This window comes from Schistocerca americana, unplaced genomic scaffold (genome assembly GCF_021461395.2).
Source record: "Schistocerca americana isolate TAMUIC-IGC-003095 unplaced genomic scaffold, iqSchAmer2.1 HiC_scaffold_13, whole genome shotgun sequence".
NCBI classification, from domain to species: domain Eukaryota; kingdom Metazoa; phylum Arthropoda; class Insecta; order Orthoptera; family Acrididae; genus Schistocerca; species Schistocerca americana.
The window spans coordinates 27782872-27805692 of NW_025725371.1; positions in this window are offsets into that span (position 1 = coordinate 27782872).

The window sequence follows — 22821 nt, forward strand, 5'->3', positions numbered from 1 at the left end:
TTGGTCCTTCACATTGACGATGAAACACAGAAATCGCATCGGAATTAAATACAAAAGGCACAATGCCTCCTTAATTACAAGAATAGAGACTCTTCTTACAGTCGGTGTTTTGAGCATTCCCTGTGAGACCAGTATTAGTTTCAGATACACCACTGCAGGTTCAATGAATTCCTTGGACCTTCACATTGACGATGAAACACAGAAATCGCATCGGAATGAAATACAAAAGGCACAATGCCGCCTTAAGTACAAGATTAGAGACTCTTCTTACAGTCGGTGCTTTGAGCATTCCCTGTGAGACCAGTATTAGTTTCCGACACACCACTGCAGGTTCAATGTGTGGTGTCACCGCCAGACACCACACTTGCTAGGTGGTAGCTTAAATCGGCCGCGGTCCATTTAGTACATGTCGGACCCGCGTGACGCCACTGTGATCGCAGACCTAGAGCCACCACCAAGGCAGGTCTCGTGATACGAGAGAGCACTCGCCCCAGTTGTACGAGAACCTAGCTACCGACCAGATGTACGAAGCCTTTCTCTCTCATTAGCTGAGAGACAGAATAGCCATCAGCTAAGTTAATGGCTACGAACTAGCAAGGCGCCATTAGCCATACAGTGATTGTAATTAAAGTCTCCTGTGTATCGTCAAGATCGACGTACCACAATGATATTAAAGATAAGTATTAATACAGCTACGTACTTTTCTTAAGAACATTAATTACGTATCCTGTTCCAGTACTTCACGCCCGTCTGCGTTAGTCTAGCGTGCATTTTCAGCCATCTCAACTTCACGGTGTCGGCACAGCTACCGACACAACACAATGTATTCCTTGGACCTTCACATTGACGATGAAACACAGAAATCGCATCGGAATTAAATCCAAAAAGCACAATGCCGCCTTAAGTACAAGAATAGAGACTCTTCTTACAGTCGGTGTTTTGAGCATTTCCAGTGAGACCAGTATTAGTTTCCGATAGACCACTGCAGGTTTAATGTATTCCTTGGACATACACATTGCCGACGAAATACTGAAATTACATCGGAATTAAATACAAAAGTCATAATGCCGCCTTAAGTGCTAGAGGAGTGACACTTCTTATGTCTATGCCTTGATCCTTTCCTGTGAGACCAGTTTTAGTTTCCGATTAAGCACTGCAGGTTCAATGTATTCCTTGGACCTTCACATTGACGATGAAACACAGAAATCGCATCGGAACTAAATACAAAAGGCACAATGGCGCCTTAGTTACAAGAATAGAGACTCTTCTTACAGTTGGGGCTTGAGCATTCCCTGTGAGACCAGAAATAGTTTCCGATACACCACTGCTGGTTCAATGTATTCCTTGGACCTTCACATTGACGATGAAACACAGAAATCGCATCGGAATTAAATACAAAAGGCACAATGCCGCCTTAAGTACAAGAATAGACACACTTCTCTCAGTCGGTGCTTTGAGCATTGCCTCTGAGACCAGTATTAGTTTCCGATACACCACTGCAGGTTCAAAGTATTCCTTGGACCTTCACATTGACTATGAAAAACAGAAATCGCATCGGAATTAAATACAAAAGGCACAATGCCGCCTTAAGTACAAGAATAGAGACACTTCTTACGGTCGGAGCTTTGAGCATTCCCTCTGAGAGCAGTATTAGCTTCCGATACACCACTGCAGGTTCAAAGTATTCCTTGAACCTTCACATAGACTATGAAACACAGAAATCGCATCGGAATTAGATACAAAAGGCACAATGCCGCCTTAAGTACAAGAATAGAGACTCTTCTAACGGTCGGTGGTTTGAGCATTCCCTGGAGACCAGTAATAGTTTCCGATACACCACTGCAGGTTCAATGTTTTCTTTGGACCTTCACATTCACTATGAAACACAGAAATCGCATCGGAATTAAATACAAAAGTCACAAGGACGCCTTAAGTACAAGAAGAGAGACTCTTCTTACAGTCGGTGCTTTGAGTATTCCCTGTGAGACCAGTATTAGTTCCCGATACACCACTGCAGGTTCAATGTATTCCTTGGACATACACATTGACGATGAAATACTGATTTTACATCGGAATTAAATATAAAAGGCACAATGCCGCCTTAAGTGCTAGAGGAGTGAGACTTCTTAGTGTCTGTGCCTTTATCCTTTCCTGTGAGACCAGTATTAGTTTCCGATACACCACTGCAGGTTCAATGTATTCCTTGGACCTTCACATTGACGATGAAACACAGAAATCGCATCGCAATTAAATACAAAAGGCACAATGCCGACTTAAGTACTTGAATAGAGACTCTTCTAACAGTCGGTGCTTTGAGCGTTCCCTGTGAGTCCAGTATTAGTTTCCGATACACCACCGCAGGTTCAATGTATTGCTTGGAGCTTCACATTGACGATGAAACACAGAAATCGCATCGGAATTAAATACAATAGGCACAATGCCGCCTTAAGTCCAGGAGTAGAGACCCTTCTTACAGTCGGTGCTTTGAATATTCGCTGTGAGACCAGTATTAATTTCCGATAAACCACTGCAGCTTCAATGTATTCCTTGTCATACACATTGACGATGATACACTGAAATTACATCGTAATTAAATACAAAAGGCACAATGCCGCCTTAAGTGCAAGAATAGAGACTCTTCTTACAGTCGGTGCTTTGAGCATTCCCTGTGAGACCAGTATTAGTTTCCAATACACAACTGCAGAGTCAGTGTATTCCTTGGACATTCATATTGACTATGAAACACAGAAATCGCATAGGAATTAAATACAAATCACAATGCCGCCTTAAGTACAAGAATAGAGACTCTTGTTACAGTCGGTGCTTTGAGCATTCCCTGTGAGACCAGTATTTGTTTCCGATACACCACTACAGGTTCAATGTATTCCTTGGACCTTCACATTGAAGATGAAACACAGAAATCGCATCGGAATAAAATACAAAAGGCACAATGCCGCCTTAAGTGCAAGAATAGAGACTCTTCTTACAGTCGGTGCTTTGAGCATTCCCTATGAGTCCAGTATTAGTTTCTGATACACCACTGCAGGTTCAATGTATTCCTTGGAACTTCAAGTTGACGATGAAACACAGATATCGCATCGGAATTAAATACAAAAGGCACAATGCCGTCTTAAGTACAAGAATAGGGATTCTTCTTACAGTTGGTGCTTTGAGCATTCCCTATGAGTCCAGTATTAGTTTCCGATACACCACTGCAGGTTCAATGTATTCCTTGGAACTTCAAGTTGACGATGAAACACAGATATCGCTTTGGAAATAAATACTAAAGGCACAATGCCGGCTTAAGTACAAGAATACAGACTCTTCTTACAGTCGGTGCTTTGAGATTCCCTGTGAGACCAGTATTAGTTTCCGATACACCACTGCAGTTTCAATGTATTCCTTGGACATACACAATGACGATGAAACACTAAAATTACATCGTAATTAAATACAAAAGATAGAATGCCGCCTTAATGCAAGAAGAGTAAGACTTCTTAGAGTCCATTCTTTGATCCTTTCCAGTGAGACCAGTATTAGTTTCCGATACACCACTGTAGGTTCAATGTATTCCTTGGACCTTCACATTGAAGATGAAACACATAAATCGCATCGGAATTAAATACAAAAGGCACAATGCCGCCTTAATTACAACAATAGAGACTCTTCTTACAGTTGGTGCTTTGAGCATTCCCTGTGAGACCAGTAATAGCTTCCGATACACCACTGCAGATTCAAAGTATTCCTTGGACCTTCACATTGACTATGAAACACAGAAATCGACGCGGAACTAAATGCAAAAGGCCCAATGCCGCCTTAAGTACAAGAATAGAGACTCTTCTTACGGTCGGTGTTTTGAGCATTCCCTGTGAGACCAGTATTAGTTTCCGATACACCACTGCAGGTTCATTGTATTCCTTGGACGTTCACATTGACGATGAAACACAGAAATCGCATCGGAATTAAATACAAAAGGCACAATGCCGCCTTAATTACAAGAGTAGAGACTCTTCTTACATTCGGTGCTTTGAGCATTCCCTGTGAGACCAGTAATAGTTTCCGATACACCACTGCAGGTTCAATGTATTCCTTGGACTTTCACATTGACGATGAAACACAGAAATCGCATCGGAATTAAATACAAGAAGCACAATGCTGCGTAAAGTACAAGATCAGAGACTCTTCTACAGTCTGTGCCTTGAACACTCCCTGTGAGACCAGTTTTAGTTTCCGATACACCACTGCAGGTTCAATGTATTCCTTGGACATACACATTGACGATGAAACTCTGAAGTTACATCGAAATTAAATACAAAAGGAACAATGCCGCTTTACGTGCAAGAGGAGTGAGATTTCTTAGAGTCTGTGCTTTGATCCTTTCCTGTGAGACCAGTATTAGTTTCCGATACACCACTGCACGTTCAATGTATTCCTTGGTCCTTCACATTGACGATGAAACACAGAAATCGCATCGGAATTAAATACAAGAAGCACAATGCCGCGTAAAGTACAAGATCAGAGACTCTTCTACAGTCTGTGCCTTGAAAACTCCCTGTGAGACCAGTATTAGTTTCCGATACACCACTGAAGATTCAATGTATTCCTTGGACCTTCACATAGACTATGAAACACAGAAATCGCATCGGAATTAAATACAAAAGGCACAATGCCGCCCTAAGTACAAGAATGGAGACTCTTCTTACAGTCGGTGGTTTGAGCATTCCCTGTGAGACCAGTATTAGTTTCCGATACACCACTGCAGGTTCAATGTATTCCTTGGACCTTCACATTGACGATGAAACACAGAAATCGCATCGGAATTTAATACAAGAAGCACAATGCTGCGTAAAGTACAAGATCAGAGACTCTTCTACAGTCTGTGCCTTGAACGCTCCCCGTGAGACCAGTTTTAGTTTCCGATACACTACTGCAGGTTCAATGTATTCCTTGGACATACACATTGACGATGAAACTCTGAAATTACATCGAAATTAAATACAAAAGGCACAATGCCGCCTTACGTGCAAGAGGAGTGAGATTTCTTAGTGTCTGTGCTTTGATCCTTTCCTGTGAGACCAGTATTAGTTTCCGATACACCACTGCAGGTTCAATGTATTCCTTGGACCTTCACATTGACGATGAAACACCAAAATCGCATCGGAATTAAATACAAGAAGCACAATGCCGCGTAAAGTACAAGATCAGAGACTCTTCTACAGTCTGTGCCTTGAAAACTCCCTGTGAGACCAGTATTAGTTTCCGATACTACACTGTAGATTCAATGTATTCCTTGGACCTTCACATAGACTATGAAACACAGAAATCGCATCGGAATTAAATACAAAAGGCACAATGCCGCCTTAAGTACAAGAATAGAGACTCTTCTTACAGTCGGTGGTTTGAGCATTCCCTGTGAGACCAGTATTAGTTTCCGATACACCACTACAGGTTCAGCGCATTCCTTGGACCTTCACATTGACTATGAAACACAGAAATCGCATCGGAATTACATGCAAAAGGCACAAAGCCGCCTTAAGTACAAGAATAGAGACTCTTCTTACAGTGGGTGCTTTGAGCATTCCCTGTGAGACCAGTATTAGTTTCCGATACACCACTGCAGGTTCAATGTATTCCTTGGACATACACATTGACGATGAAATACAGAAATTACATCGGAATTAAATACAAAAGGCACAATGCCGCCTTAAGTGCTAGAGGAGTGAGACTTCTTAGTGTCTGTGCCTTGTTCCTTTCCTGTGAGACCAGTATTAGTTTCCGATACACCACTGCAGGTTCAATGTATTCCTTGGACCTTCACATTGACGATGAAACACAGAAATCGCATCGGAACTAAATACAAAAGGCACAATGCCGCCTTAATTACAAGAATAGAGACTCTTCTTACAGTCGGTGCTTGAGCATTCCCTGTGAGACCAGTAATAGTTTTCGATACACCACTGCAGGTTCAGTGTATTCCTTGGACCTTCACATTGACGATGAAACACAGAAATCGCATCGGAATTAAATACAAAAGGCACAATGCCGCCTTAAGTACAAGAATAGAGACACTTCTCTCAGTCGGTGCTTTGAGCATTGCCTCTGAGGCCAGTATTAGTTTCCGATACACCACTGCAGGTTCAAAGTATTCCTTGGACCTTCACATTCTCTATGAAACACAGAAATCGCATCGGAATTAAATACAAAAGGCACAATGCCGATTTAAGTACAAGAATAGAGACTCTTCTTACAGTCGGTGCTTTGAACATTCCCTGTGAGAACAGTGTTAGTTTCCGATACACCACTGCAGATTCAAAGTATTCCTTGGACCTTCACATTGACTATGAAACACGGAAATCGACGCGGAATTAAATGCAAAAGGCACAATGCCGCCTTAAGTACAAGAATAGGGACTCTTCTTACGGTCGGTGTTTTGAGCATTCCCTGAGAGACCAGTATTAGTTTCCGATACACCACTGCAGGTTCAATGTATTCCTTGGACGTTCACATTGACGATGAAACACAGAAATCGCATCGGAATTAAATACAAAGGGCACAATGCCGCCTTAATTACAAGAGTAGAGACTCTTCTTACATTCGGTGCTTTGAGCATTCCCTGTGAGACCAGTAATAGTTTCCGATACCCCACTGCAGGTTCAATGTATTCCTTGGACATACACAATGACGATGAAACACTGAAATTACATCGTAATTAAATACAAAAGATAGAATGCCGCCTTAATGCAAGAAGAGTAAGACTTCTTAGAGTCCATTGAGAGTCCAGTGAGACCAGTATTAGTTTCCGATACACCACTGTAGCTTCAATGTATTCCTTGGACCTACACATTGAAGATGAAACACATAAATCGCATCGGAATTAAATACAAAAGGCACAATGCCGCCTTAATTACAAGAATAGAGACTCTTCTTACAGTTGGTGCTTTGAGCATTCCCTGTGAGACCAGTAATTGTTTCCGATACACCACTGCAGATTCAAAGTATTCCTTGGACCTTCACATTGACTATGAAACACAGAAATCGACGCGGAATAAAATGCAAAAGGCACAATGCCGCCTTAAGTACAAGAATAGAGACTCTTCTTACATTCGGTGCTTTGAGCATTCCCTGTGAGACCAGTAATAGTTTCCGATACACCGCTGCAGGTTCAATGTATTCCTTGGACTTTCACATTGACGATGAAACACAGAAATCGCATCGGAATTTAATACAAGAAGCACAATGCTGCGTAAAGTACAAGATCAGAGACTCTTCTACAGTCTGTGCCTTGAACGCTCCCCGTGAGACCAGTTTTAGTTTCCGATACACTACTGCAGGTTCAATGTATTCCTTGGACATACACATTGACGATGAAACTCTGAAATTACATCGAAATTAAATACAAAAGGCACAATGCCGCCTTACGTGCAAGAGGAGTGAGATTTCTTAGTGTCTGTGCTTTGATCCTTTCCTGTGAGACCAGTATTAGTTTCCGATACACCACTGCAGGTTCAATGTATTCCTTGGACCTTCACATTGACGATGAAACACCAAAATCGCATCGGAATTAAATACAAGAAGCACAATGCCGCGTAAAGTACAAGATCAGAGACTCTTCTACAGTCTGTGCCTTGAAAACTCCCTGTGAGACCAGTATTAGTTTCCGATAGTACACTGTAGATTCAATGTATTCCTTGGACCTTCACATAGACTATGAAACACAGAAATCGCATCGGAATTAAATACAAAAGGCACAATGCCGCCTTAAGTACAAGAATAGAGACTCTTCTTACAGTCGGTGGTTTGAGCATTCCCTGTGAGACCAGTATTAGTTTCCGATACACCACTACAGGTTCAGCGCATTCCTTGGACCTTCACATTGACTATGAAACACAGAAATCGCATCGGAATTACATGCAAAAGGCACAAAGCCGCCTTAAGTACAAGAATAGAGACTCTTCTTACAGTGGGTGCTTTGAGCATTCCCTGTGAGACCAGTATTAGTTTCCGATACACCACTGCAGGTTCAATGTATTCCTTGGACATACACATTGACGATGAAATACAGAAATTACATCGGAATTAAATACAAAAGGCACAATGCCGCCTTAAGTGCTAGCGGAGTGAGACTTCTTAGTGTCTGTGCCTTGTTCCTTTCCTGTGAGACCAGTATTAGTTTCCGATACACCACTGCAGGTTCAATGTATTCCTTGGACCTTCACATTGACGATGAAACACAGAAATCGCATCGGAACTAAATACAAAAGGCACAATGCCGCCTTAATTACAAGAATAGAGACTCTTCTTACAGTCGGTGCTTGAGCATTCCCTGTGAGACCAGTAATAGTTTTCGATACACCACTGCAGGTTCAGTGTATTCCTTGGACCTTCACATTGACGATGAAACACAGAAATCGCATCGGAATTAAATACAAAAGGCACAATGCCGCCTTAAGTACAAGAATAGAGACACTTCTCTCAGTCGGTGCTTTGAGCATTGCCTCTGAGGCCAGTATTAGTTTCCGATACACCACTGCAGGTTCAAAGTATTCCTTGGACCTTCACATTCTCTATGAAACACAGAAATCGCATCGGAATTAAATACAAAAGGCACAATGCCGATTTAAGTACAAGAATAGAGACTCTTCTTACAGTCGGTGCTTTGAACATTCCCTGTGAGAACAGTGTTAGTTTCCGATACACCACTGCAGATTCAAAGTATTCCTTGGACCTACACATTGACTATGAAACACAGAAATCGACGCGGAATTAAATGCAAAAGGCACAATGCCGCCTTAAGTACAAGAATAGGGACTCTTCTTACGGTCGGTGTTTTGAGCATTCCCTGAGAGACCAGTATTAGTTTCCGATACACCACTGCAGGTTCAATGTATTCCTTGGACGTTCACATTGACGATGAAACACAGAAATCGCATCGGAATTAAATACAAAGGGCACAATGCCGCCTTAATTACAAGAGTAGAGACTCTTCTTACATTCGGTGCTTTGAGCATTCCCTGTGAGACCAGTAATAGTTTCCGATACACCACTGCAGGTTCAATGTATTCCTTGGACTTTCACATTGACGATGAAACACAGAAATCGCATCGGAATTAAATACAAAAACACAATGCTGCGTAAAGTACAAGATCAGAGACTCTTCCACAGTCTGTGCCTTGAACACTCCCTGTGAGACCAGTTTTAGTTTCCGATACACCACTGCAGGTTCAATGTATTCCTTGGACATACACACTGACGATGAAACTCTGAAATTACATCGAAATTAAATACAAAAGGCACATTGCCGCCTTACGTGCAAGAGGAGTGAGATTTCTTAGAGTCTGTGCTTTGATCCTTTCCTGTGAGACCAGTATTAGTTTCCGATACACCACTGCAGGTTCAATGTATTCCTTGGACCTTCACATTGACGATGAAACACAGAAATCGCATAGGAATTAAATACAAAAACACAATGCCGCCTTGCCGGCCGAAGTGGCCGTGCGGTTAAAGGCGCTGCAGTCTGGAACCGCAAGACCGCTACGGTCGCAGGTTCGAATCCTGCCCCGGGCATGGATGTTTGTGATGTCCTTAGGTTAGTTAGGTTTAACTAGTTCTAAGTTCTAGGGGACTAATGACCTCAGCAGTTGAGTCCCATAGTGCTCAGAGCCATTTGAACCATTTTGAACAATGCCGCCTTAAGTACAAGAATAGAGATTCTTGATACAGTCGGTGCTTTGAGCATTCCCTGTGAGACCAGTATTTGTTTCCGATACACCACTGCAGGTTCAATGTATTCCTTGGCCCTTCACATTGACGATGAAACACAGAAATCGCATCGGAATAAAATACAAAAGGCACAATGCCGCCTTAAGTGCAAGAATAGAGACTCTTCTTACAGTCGGTGCTTTGAGCATTCCCAATGAGTCCAGTATTAGTTTCCGATACACCACTGCAGGTTCAATGTATTCCTTGGAACTTCAAGTTGACGATGAAACACAGAAATCGCTTTGGAATTAAATACTAAAAGCACAATGCCGGCTTAAGTACAAGAATACAGACTCTTCTTACAGTCGGTGCTTTGAGATTCCCTGTGAGACCAGTATTAGTTTCCGATACACCATTGCAGGTTCAATGTATTCCTTGGACATACACAATGACGATGAAACACTGAAATAACATCGTAATTAAATACAAAAAATAGAACGCCGCCTTAATGCAAGAAGAGTAAGACTTCTTAGAGTCCATTATTTGACCCTTTCCAGTGAGACCAGTATTGGTTTCCGATACACCACTGTAGGTTCAATGTATTCCTGGGACCTTCACATTGAAGATGAAACACATAAATCGCATCGGAATTAAATACAAAAGGCACAATGCTGCCTTAATTACAAGAATAGAGACTCTTCTTTCAGTTGGTGCTTTGAGCATTCCCTGTGAGACCAGTAATAGTTTCCGATACACCACTGCAGATTCAAAGTGTTCCTTGGACCTTCACATTGACTATGAAACACAGAAATCGACGCGGAACTAAATGCAAAAGGCACAATGCCGCCTTAAGTACAAGAATAGGGACTCTTCTTACGGTCGGTGTTTTGAGCATTCCCTGAGAGACCAGTATTAGTTTCCGATACACCACTGCAGGTTCAATGTATTCCTTGGACGTTCACATTGACGATGAAACACAGAAATCGCGTCGGAATTAAATACAAAGGGCACAATGCCGCCTTAATTACAAGAGCAGAGACTCTTCTTACATTCGGTGCTTTGAGCATTCCCTGTGAGCCCAGTAATAGTTTCCGATACACCACTGCAGGTTCAATGTATTCCTTGGACTTTCACATTGACGATGAAACACAGAAATCGCATCGGAATTAAATACAAGAAGCACAATGCTGCGTAAAGTACAAGATCAAAGACTCTTCCACAGTCTGTGCCTTGAACACTCCCTGTGAGACCAGTATTAGTTTCCGATACACCACTGCAGGTTCAATGTATTCCTTGGACCTTCACATTGACGGTGAAACACCGAAATCGCATCGGAATTAAATACAAGAAGCACAATGCCGCGTAAAGTACAAGATCAGAGACTCTTCTACACTCTGTGCCTTGAAAACTCCCTGTGAGACCAGTATTAGTTTCCGATACACCACTGTAGATTCAATGTATTCCTTGGACCTTCACATAGACTATGAAACACAGAAATAGCATCGGAATTAAATACAAAAGGCACAATGCCGCCTTAAGTACAAGAATAGAGACTCTTCTTACAGTCGGTGGTTTGAGCATTCCCTGTGAGACCAGTATTAGTTTCCGATACACCACTACAGGTTCAGCGCATTCCTTGGACCTTCACATTGACTATGAAACACAGAAATCGCATCGGAATTACATGCAAAAGGCACAAAGCCGCCTTAAGTACAAGAATAGAGACTCTTCTAACAGTCGGTGTTTAGAGCATTTTCTGTGAGACCAGTATTAGTTTCCGATTCACCACTGCTGGTTCAATGTATTCCTTGGACCTTCACATTGACGATGAAACACAGAAATCTCATCGGAATTAAATACAAAAGGCACAATGCCGCCTTAAGTACAAGAATAGAGACTCTTCTTACAGTCGGTGCTTTGAGCATTCCCTGTGAGACCAGTATTAGTTTCCGATACACCACTGCAGGTTCAATGTATTCCTTGGACATACACATTGACGATGAAATACAGAAATTACATCGGAATTAAATACAAAAGGCACAATGCCGCCTTAAGTGCTAGAGGAGTGAGACTTCTTAGTGTCTGTGCCTTGTTCCTTTCCTGTGAGACCAGTATTAGTTTCCGATACACCACTGCAGGTTCAATGTATTCCTTGGACCTTCACATTGACGATGAAACACAGAAATCGCATCGGAACTAAATACAAAAGGCACAATGCCGCCTTAATTACAAGAATAGAGACTCTTCTTACAGTCGGTGCTTGAGCATTCCCTGTGAGACCAGTAATAGCTTTCGATACACCACTGCAGGTTCAGTGTATTCCTTGGACCTTCACATTGACGATGAAACACAGAAATCGCATCGGAATTAAATACAAAAGGCACAATGCCGCCTTAAGTACAAGAATAGAGACACTTCTCTCAGTCGGTGCTTTGAGCATTGCCTCTGAGGCCAGTATTAGTTTCCGATACACCACTGCAGGTTCAAAGTATTCCTTGGACCTTCACATTGTCTATGAAACACAGAAATCGCATCGGAATTAAATACAAAAGGCACAATGCCGATTTAAGTGCAAGAATAGAGACTCTTCTTACAGTCGGTGCTTTGAACATTCCCTGTGAGAACAGTGTTAGTTTCCGATACACCACTGCAGATTCAAAGTATTCCTTGGACCTTCACATTGACTATGAAACACAGAAATCGACGCGGAATTAATTGCAAAAGGCACAATGCCGCCTTAAGTACAAGAATAGGGACTCTTCTTACGGTCGGTGTTTTGAGCATTCCCTGAGAGACCAGTATTAGTTCCCGATACACCACTGCAGGTTCAATGTATTCCTTGGACATACACACTGACGATGAAACTCTGAAATTACATCGAAATTAAATACAAAAGGCACATTGCCGCCTTACGTGCAAGAGGAGTGAGATTTCTTAGAGTCTGTGCTTTGATCCTTTCCTGTGAGACCAGTATTAGTTTCCGATACACCACTGCAGGTTCAATGTATTCCTTGGACCTTCACATTGACGATGAAACACAGAAATCGCATAGGAATTAAATACAAAAACACAATGCCGCCTTGCCGGCCGAAGTGGCCGTGCGGTTAAAGGCGCTGCAGTCTGGAACCGCAAGACCGCTACGGTCGCAGGTTCGAATCCTGCCCCGGGCATGGATGTTTGTGATGTCCTTAGGTTAGTTAGGTTTAACTAGTTCTAAGTTCTAGGGGCTAATGACCTCAGCAGTTGAGTCCCATAGTGCTCAGAGCCATTTGAACCATTTTGAACAATGCCGCCTTAAGTACAAGAATAGAGATTCTTGATACAGTCGGTGCTTTGAGCATTCCCTGTGGGACCAGTATTTGTTTCCGATACACCACTGCAGGTTCAATGTATTCCTTGGCCCTTCACATTGACGATGAAACACAGAAATCGCATCGGAATAAAATACAAAAGGCACAATGCCGCCTTAAGTGCAAGAATAGAGACTCTTCTTACAGTCGGTGCTTTGAGCATTCCCAATGAGTCCAGTATTAGTTTCCGATACACCACTGCAGGTTCAATGTATTCCTTGGAACTTCAAGTTGACGATGAAACACAGAAATCGCTTTGGAATTAAATACTAAAAGCACAATGCCGGCTTAAGTACAAGAATACAGACTCTTCTTACAGTCGGTGCTTTGAGATTCCCTGTGAGACCAGTATTAGTTTCCGATACACCATTGCAGGTTCAATGTATTCCTTGGACATACACAATGACGATGAAACACTGAAATAACATCGTAATTAAATACAAAAAATAGAACGCCGCCTTAATGCAAGAAGAGTAAGACTTCTTAGAGTCCATTATTTGACCCTTTCCAGTGAGACCAGTATTGGTTTCCGATACACCACTGTAGGTTCAATGTATTCCTGGGACCTTCACATTGAAGATGAAACACATAAATCGCATCGGAATTAAATACAAAAGGCACAATGCTGCCTTAATTACAAGAATAGAGACTCTTCTTACAGTTGGTGCTTTGAGCATTCCCTGTGAGACCAGTAATAGTTTCCGATACACCACTGCAGATTCAAAGTATTCCTTGGACCTTCACATTGACTATGAAACACAGAAATCGACGCGGAACTAAATGCAAAAGGCACAATGCCGCCTTAAGTACAAGAATAGGGACTCTTCTTACGGTCAGTGTTTTGAGCATTCCCTGAGAGACCAGTATTAGTTTCCGATACACCACTGCAGGTTCAATGTATTCCTTGGACGTTCACATTGACGATGAAACACAGAAATCGCGTCGGAATTAAATACAAAGGGCACAATGCCGCCTTAATTACAAGAGTAGAGACTCTTCTTACATTCGGTGCTTTGAGCGTTCCCTGTGAGACCAGTAATAGTTTCCGATACACCACTGCAGGTTCAATGTATTCCTTGGACTTTCACATTGACGATGAAACACAGAAATCGCATCGGAATTAAATACAAGAAGCACAATGCTGCGTAAAGTACAAGATCAGAGACTCTTCCACAGTCTGTGCCTTGAACACTCCCTGTGAGACCAGTATTAGTTTCCGATACACCACTGCAGGTTCAATGTATTCCTTGGACCTTCACATTGACGGTGAAACACCGAAATCGCATCGGAATTAAATACAAGAAGCACAATGCCGCGTAAAGTACAAGATAAGAGACTCTTCTACAGTCTGTTCCTTGAAAACTCCCTGTGAGACCAGTATTAGTTTCCGATACACCACTGTAGATTCAATGTATTCCTTGGACCTTCACATAGACTATGAAACACAGAAATAGCATCGGAATTAAATACAAAAGGCACAATGCCGCCTTAAGTACAAGAATAGAGACTCTTCTTACAATTGGTGGTTTGAGCATTCCCTGTGAGACCAGTATTAGTTTCCGATACACCACTGCAGGTTCAATGTATTCCTTGGACCTTCACATTGACTATAAAACACAGAAATCGCATCGGAATTAAATACAAAAGGCACAATGCCGCCTTAAGTACGAGAATAGAGACGCTTCTAACAGTCGGTGCTATGAGCATTCCCTGTGAGACCAGTATTAGTTTCCGATACACCACTGCAGGTTCAAAGCATTCCTTGGACCTTCACATTGACTATGAAACACAGAAATCGCATCGGAATTAAATGCAAAAGGCAAAAAGCCGCCTTAAGTACAAGAATAGAGACTCTTCTAACAGTCGGTGATTTGAGCATTTCCTGTGAGACCAGTATTAGTGTCCGATACACCACTGCAGGTTCAATGTATTCCTTGGACCTTCTCATTGACGATGAAACACAGAAATCTCATCGGAATTAAATACAAAAGGCACAATGCCGCCTTAAGTACAAGAATAGAGACACTTCTCTCAGTCGGTGCTTTGAGCATTGCCTCTGAGACCAGTATTAGTTTCCGATACACCACTGCAGGTTCAAAGTATTCCTTGGACCTTCACATTCCCTATGAATCACAGAACTCTCATCGGAATTAAATACAAAAGGCACAATGCCGCCTTAAGTACAAGAATAGAGACACTTCTTACAGTCGGACTTTTGAGCATTCCCTCTGACAGCAGTATTAGTTTCCGATACACAACTGCAGGTTCAATGTATTCCTTGGACCCTCACATTGACTATGAAACACAGAAATCGCATCGGAACTAATACAAAAGGCACAATGCCGCCTTAAGTACAAGAATAGAGACTCTTCTTACAGTCGGTGCTTTGAACATTCCCTGTGAGACCAGTATTAGTTTCCGATACACCACTGCAGGTTCAATGTATTCCTTGGACATACACATTGACGATGAAACACTGAAATTACATCGGAATTAAATACAAAAGGCACAATGCCGCCGTAAGTGCAAGAAGAGTGAGACTTCTTAGAGTCTGTGGCTTGATCCTTCCCTGTGAGACCAGTATTAGTTTCCGATACACCACTGCAGGTTCAATGTATTCCTTGGACCTTCACATTGACGATGAAACACAGAAATCGCATCGGAATTAAATACAAAAGGCACAATGCCTCCTTAATTACAAGAATAGAGACTCTTCTTACAGTCGGTGTTTTGAGCATTCCCTGTGAGACCAGTATTAGTTTCAGATACACCACTGCAGGTTCAATGAATTCCTTGGACCTTCACATTGACGATGAAACACAGAAATCGCATCGGAATGAAATACAAAAGGCACAATGCCGCCTTAAGTACAAGATTAGAGAATCTTCTTACAGTCGGTGCTTTGAGCATTCCCTGTGAGACCAGTATTAGTTTCCGACACACCACTGCAGGTTCAATGTGTGGTGTCACCGCCAGACACCACACTTGCTAGGTGGTAGCTTAAATCGGCCGCGGTCCATTTAGTACATGTCGGACCCGCGTGACGCCACTGTGATCGCAGACCTAGAGCAACCACCAAGGCAGGTCTCGTGATACGAGAGAGCACTCGCCCCAGTTGTACGAGAACCTAGCTACCGACCAGATGTACGAAGCCTTTCTCTCTCATTAGCTGAGAGACAGAATAGCCATCAGCTAAGTTAATGGCTACGAACTAGCAAGGCGCCATTAGCCATACAGTGATTGTAATTAAAGTCTCCTGTGTATCGTCAAGATCGACGTGCCACAATGATATTAAAGATAAGTATTAATACAGCTACGTACTTTTCTTAAGAACATTAATTACGTATCCTGTTCCAGTACTTCACGCCCGTCTGCGTTAGTCTAGCGTGCATTTTCAGCCATCTCAACTTCACGGTGTCGGCACAGCTACCGACACAACACAATGTATTCCTTGGACCTTCACATTGACGATGAAACACAGAAATCGCATCGGAATTAAATCCAAAAAGCACAATGCCGCCTTAAGTACAAGAATAGAGACTCTTCTTACAGTCGGTGTTTTGAGCATTTCCAGTGAGACCAGTATTAGTTTCCGATAGACCACTGCAGGTTTAATGTATTCCTTGGACATACACATTGACGACGAAATACTGAAATTACATCGGAATTAAATACAAAAGTCATAATGCCGCCTTAAGTGCTAGAGGAGTGACACTTCTTATGTCTATGCCTTGATCCTTTCCTGTGAGACCAGTTTTAGTTTCCGATTAAGCACTGCAGGTTCAATGTATTCCTTGGACCTTCACATTGACGATGAAACACAGAAATCGCATCGGAACTAAATACAAAAGGCACAATGGCGCCTTAGTTACAAGAATAGAGACTCTTCTTACAGTTGGGGCTTGAGCATTCCCTGTGAGACCAGAAATAGTTTCCGATACACCACTGCTGGTTCAATGTATTCCTTGGACCTTCACATTGACGATGAAACACAGAAATCGCATCGGAATTAAATACAAAAGGCACAATGCCGCCTTAAGTACAAGAATAGACACACTTCTCTCAGTCGGTGCTTTGAGCATTGCCTCTGAGACCAGTATTAGTTTCCGATACACCACTGCAGGTTCAAAGTATTCCTTGGACCTTCACATTGACTATGAAAAACAGAAATCGCATCGGAATTAAATACAAAAGGCACAATGCCGCCTTAAGTACAAGAATAGAGACACTTCTTACGGTCGGAGCTTTGAGCATTCCCTCTGAGAGCAGTATTAGCTTCCGATACACCACTGCAGGTTCAAAGTATTCCTTGAACCTTCACATAGACTATGAAACACAGAAATCGCATCGGAATTAGATACAAAAGGCACAATGCCGCCTTAAGTACAAGAATAGAGACTCTTCTAACGGTCGGTGGTTTGAGCATTCCCTGGAGACCAGTAATAGTTTCCGATACACCACTGCAGGTTCAATGTTTTCTTTGGACCTTCACATTCACTATGAAACACAGAAATCGCATCGGAATTAAATACAAAAGTCACAAGGACGCCTTAAGTACAAGAAGAGAGACTCTTCTTACAGTCGGTGCTTTGAGTATTCCCTGTGAGACCAGTATTAGTTCCCGATACACCACTGCAGGTTCAATGTATTCCTTGGACATACACATTGACGATGAAATACTGATTTTACATCGGAATTAAATATAAAAGGCACAATGCCGCCTTAAGTGCTAGAGGAGTGAGACTTCTTAGTGTCTGTGCCTTTATCCTTTCCTGTGAGACCAGTATTAGTTTCCGATACACCACTGCAGGTTCAATGTATTCCTTGGACCTTCACATTGACGATGAAACACAGAAATCGCATCGCAATTAAATACAAAAGGCACAATGCCGACTTAAGTACTTGAATAGAGACTCTTCTAACAGTCGGTGCTTTGAGCGTTCCCTGTGAGTCCAGTATTAGTTTCCGATACACCACCGCAGGTTCAATGTATTGCTTGGAGCTTCACATTGACGATGAAACACAGAAATCGCATCGGAATTAAATACAATAGGCACAATGCCGCCTTAAGTCCAGGAGTAGAGACCCTTCTTACAGTCGGTGCTTTGAATATTCGCTGTGAGACCAGTATTAATTTCCGATAAACCACTGCAGCTTCAATGTATTCCTTGTCATACACATTGACGATGATACACTGAAATTACATCGTAATTAAATACAAAAGGCACAATGCCGCCTTAAGTGCAAGAATAGAGACTCTTCTTACAGTCGGTGCTTTGAGCATTCCCTGTGAGACCAGTATTAGTTTCCAATACACAACTGCAGAGTCAGTGTATTCCTTGGACATTCATATTGACTATGAAACACAGAAATCGCATAGGAATTAAATACAAATCACAATGCCGCCTTATGTACAAGAATAGAGACTCTTGTTACAGTCGGTGCTTTGAGCATTCCCTGTAAGACCAGTATTTGTTTCCGATACACCACTACAGGTTCAATGTATTCCTTGGACCTTCACATTGAAGATGAAACACAGAAATCGCATCGGAATAAAATACAAAAGGCACAATGCCGCCTTAAGTGCAAGAATAGAGACTCTTCTTACAGTCGGTGCTTTGAGCATTCCCTATGAGTCCAGTATTAGTTTCTGATACACCACTGCAGGTTCAATGTATTCCTTGGAACTTCAAGTTGACGATGAAACACAGATATCGCATCGGAATTAAATACAAAAGGCACAATGCCGTCTTAAGTACAAGAATAGGGATTCTTCTTACAGTTGGTGCTTTGAGCATTCCCTATGAGTCCAGTATTAGTTTCCGATACACCACTGCAGGTTCAATGTATTCCTTGGAACTTCAAGTTGACGATGAAACACAGATATCGCTTTGGAAATAAATACTAAAGGCACAATGCCGGCTTAAGTACAAGAATACAGACTCTTCTTACAGTCGGTGCTTTGAGATTCCCTGTGAGACCAGTATTAGTTTCCGATACACCACTGCAGTTTCAATGTATTCCTTGGACATACACAATGACGATGAAACACTAAAATTACATCGTAATTAAATACAAAAGATAGAATGCCGCCTTAATGCAAGAAGAGTAAGACTTCTTAGAGTCCATTCTTTGATCCTTTCCAGTGAGACCAGTATTAGTTTCCGATACACCACTGTAGGTTCAATGTATTCCTTGGACCTTCACATTGAAGATGAAACACATAAATCGCATCGGAATTAAATACAAAAGGCACAATGCCGCCTTAATTACAACAATAGAGACTCTTCTTACAGTTGGTGCTTTGAGCATTCCCTGTGAGACCAGTAATAGCTTCCGATACACCACTGCAGATTCAAAGTATTCCTTGGACCTTCACATTGACTATGAAACACAGAAATCGACGCGGAACTAAATGCAAAAGGCCCAATGCCGCCTTAAGTACAAGAATAGAGACTCTTCTTACGGTCGGTGTTTTGAGCATTCCCTGTGAGACCAGTATTAGTTTCCGATACACCACTGCAGGTTCAATGTATTCCTTGGACGTTCACATTGACGATGAAACACAGAAATCGCATCGGAATTAAATACAAAAGGCACAATGCCGCCTTAATTACAAGAGTAGAGACTCTTCTTACATTCGGTGCTTTGAGCATTCCCTGTGAGACCAGTAATAGTTTCCGATACACCACTGCAGGTTCAATGTATTCCTTGGACTTTCACATTGACGATGAAACACAGAAATCGCATCGGAATTAAATACAAGAAGCACAATGCTGCGTAAAGTACAAGATCAGAGACTCTTCTACAGTCTGTGCCTTGAACACTCCCTGTGAGACCAGTTTTAGTTTCCGATACACCACTGCAGGTTCAATGTATTCCTTGGACATACACATTGACGATGAAACTCTGAAGTTACATCGAAATTAAATACAAAAGGAACAATGCCGCTTTACGTGCAAGAGGAGTGAGATTTCTTAGAGTCTGTGCTTTGATCCTTTCCTGTAAGACCAGTATTAGTTTCCGATACACCACTGCACGTTCAATGTATTCCTTGGTCCTTCACATTGACGATGAAACACAGAAATCGCATCGGAATTAAATACAAGAAGCACAATGCCGCGTAAAGTACAAGATCAGAGACTCTTCTACAGTCTGTGCCTTGAAAACTCCCTGTGAGACCAGTATTAGTTTCCGATACACCACTGAAGATTCAATGTATTCCTTGGACCTTCACATAGACTATGAAACACAGAAATCGCATCGGAATTAAATACAAAAGGCACAATGCCGCCTTAAGTACAAGAATGGAGACTCTTCTTACAGTCGGTGGTTTGAGCATTCCCTGTGAGACCAGTATTAGTTTCCGATACACCACTGCAGGTTCAATGTATTCCTTGGACCTTCACATTGACTATGAAACACAGAAATCGCATCGGAATTAAATACAAAAGGCACAATGCCGCCTTAAGTCCAGGAGTAGAGACCCTTCTTACAGTCGGTACTTTAAATATTCGCTGTGAGACCAGTATTAATTTCCGATAAACCACTGCAGCTTCAATGTATTCCTTGTCATACACATTGACGATGATACACCGAAATTACATCGGAATTAAATACAAAAGGCACAATGCCGCCTTAAGTGCTAGAATAGAGACTCTTCTTACAGTCGGTGCTTTGAGCATTCCCTGTGAGACCAGTATTAGTTTCCAATACACAACTGCAGGTTCTTGCATTCCTTGGACATTCATATTGACTATGAAACACAGAAATCGCATAGGAATTAATTACAGATCACAATGCCGCCTTAAGTACAAGAATAGAGATTCTTGTTACAGTCGGTGCTTTCAGCATTCCCTGTGAGACCAGTATTTGTTTCCGATACACCACTGCTGGTTCAATGTATTCATTGGACCTTCACATTGAGGATGAAACACAGAAATCGCATCGGAATAAAATACAAAAGGCACAATGCCGCCTTAATTACAAGAATAGGGATTCTTCTTACAGTTGGTGCTTTGAGCATTCTCTATGAGTCCAGTATTAGTTTCCGATACACCACTGCAGGTTCAATGTATTCCTTGGAACTTCAAGTTGACGATGAAACACAGAAATCGCATCGGAATTAAATGCAAAAGGCACAAAGCCGTCTTAAGTACAAGAATAGAGACTCTTCTAACAGTCGGTGATTTGAGCATTTCCTGTGAGACCAGTATTAGTGTCCGATACACCACTGCAGGTTCGATGTATTCCATGGACCTTCACATTGACAATGAAACACCGAAATCGCATCGGAATTAAATACAAGAAGCACAATGCCGCGTAAAGTACAAGATAAGAGACTCTTCTACAGTCTGTGCCTTGAAAACTCCCTGTGAGACCAGTATTAGTTTCCGATACACCACTGTAGATTCAATGTATTCCTTGGACCTTCACATAGACTATGAAACACAGAAATAGCATCGGAATTAAATACAAAAGGCACAATGCCGCCTTAAGTACAAGAATAGAGACTCTTCTTACAATTGGTGGTTTGAGCATTCCCTGTGAGACCAGTATTAGTTTCCGATACACCACTGCAGGTTCAATGTATTCCTTGGACCTTCACATTGACTATAAAACACAGAAATCGCTTTGGAATTAAATACAAAAGGCACAATGCCGCCTTAAGTACAAGAATAGAGACGCTTCTAACAGTCGGTGCTATGAGCATTCCCTGTGAGACCAGTATTAGTTTCCGATACACCACTGCAGGTTCAAAGCATTCCTTGGACCTTCACATTGACTATGAAACACAGAAATCGCATCGGAATTAAATGCAAAAGGCAAAAAGCCGCCTTAAGTACAAGAATAGAGACTCTTCTAACAGTCGGTGATTTGAGCATTTCCTGTGAGACCAGTATTAGTGTCCGATACACCACTGCAGGTTCAATGTATTCCTTGGACCTTCTCATTGACGATGAAACACAGAAATCTCATCGGAATTAAATACAAAAGGCACAATGCCGCCTTAAGTACAAGAATAGAGACACTTCTCTCAGTCGGTGCTTTGAGCATTGCCTCTGAGACCAGTATTAGTTTCCGATACACCACTGCAGGTTCAAAGTATTCCTTGGACCTTCACATTCCCTATGAATCACAGAACTCTCATCGGAATTAAATACAAAAGGCACAATGCCGCCTTAAGTACAAGAATAGAGACACTTCTTACAGTCGGACTTTTGAGCATTCCCTCTGACAGCAGTATTAGTTTCCGATACACAACTGCAGGTTCAATGTATTCCTTGGACCCTCACATTGACTATGAAACACAGAAATCGCATCGGAACTAATACAAAAGGCACAATGCCGCCTTAAGTACAAGAATAGAGACTCTTCTTACAGTCGGTGCTTTGAACATTCCCTGTGAGACCAGTATTAGTTTCCGATACACCACTGCAGGTTCAATGTATTCCTTGGACATACACATTGACGATGAAACACTGAAATTACATCGGAATTAAATACAAAAGGCACAATGCCGCCGTAAGTGCAAGAAGAGTGAGACTTCTTAGAGTCTGTGGCTTGATCCTTTCCTGTGAGACCAGTATTAGTTTCCGATACACCACTGCAGGTTCAATGTATTCCTTGGACCTTCACATTGACGATGAAACACAGAAATCGCATCGGAATTAAATACAAAAGGCACAATGCCTCCTTAATTACAAGAATAGAGACTCTTCTTACAGTCGGTGTTTTGAGCATTCCCTGTGAGACCAGTATTAGTTTCAGA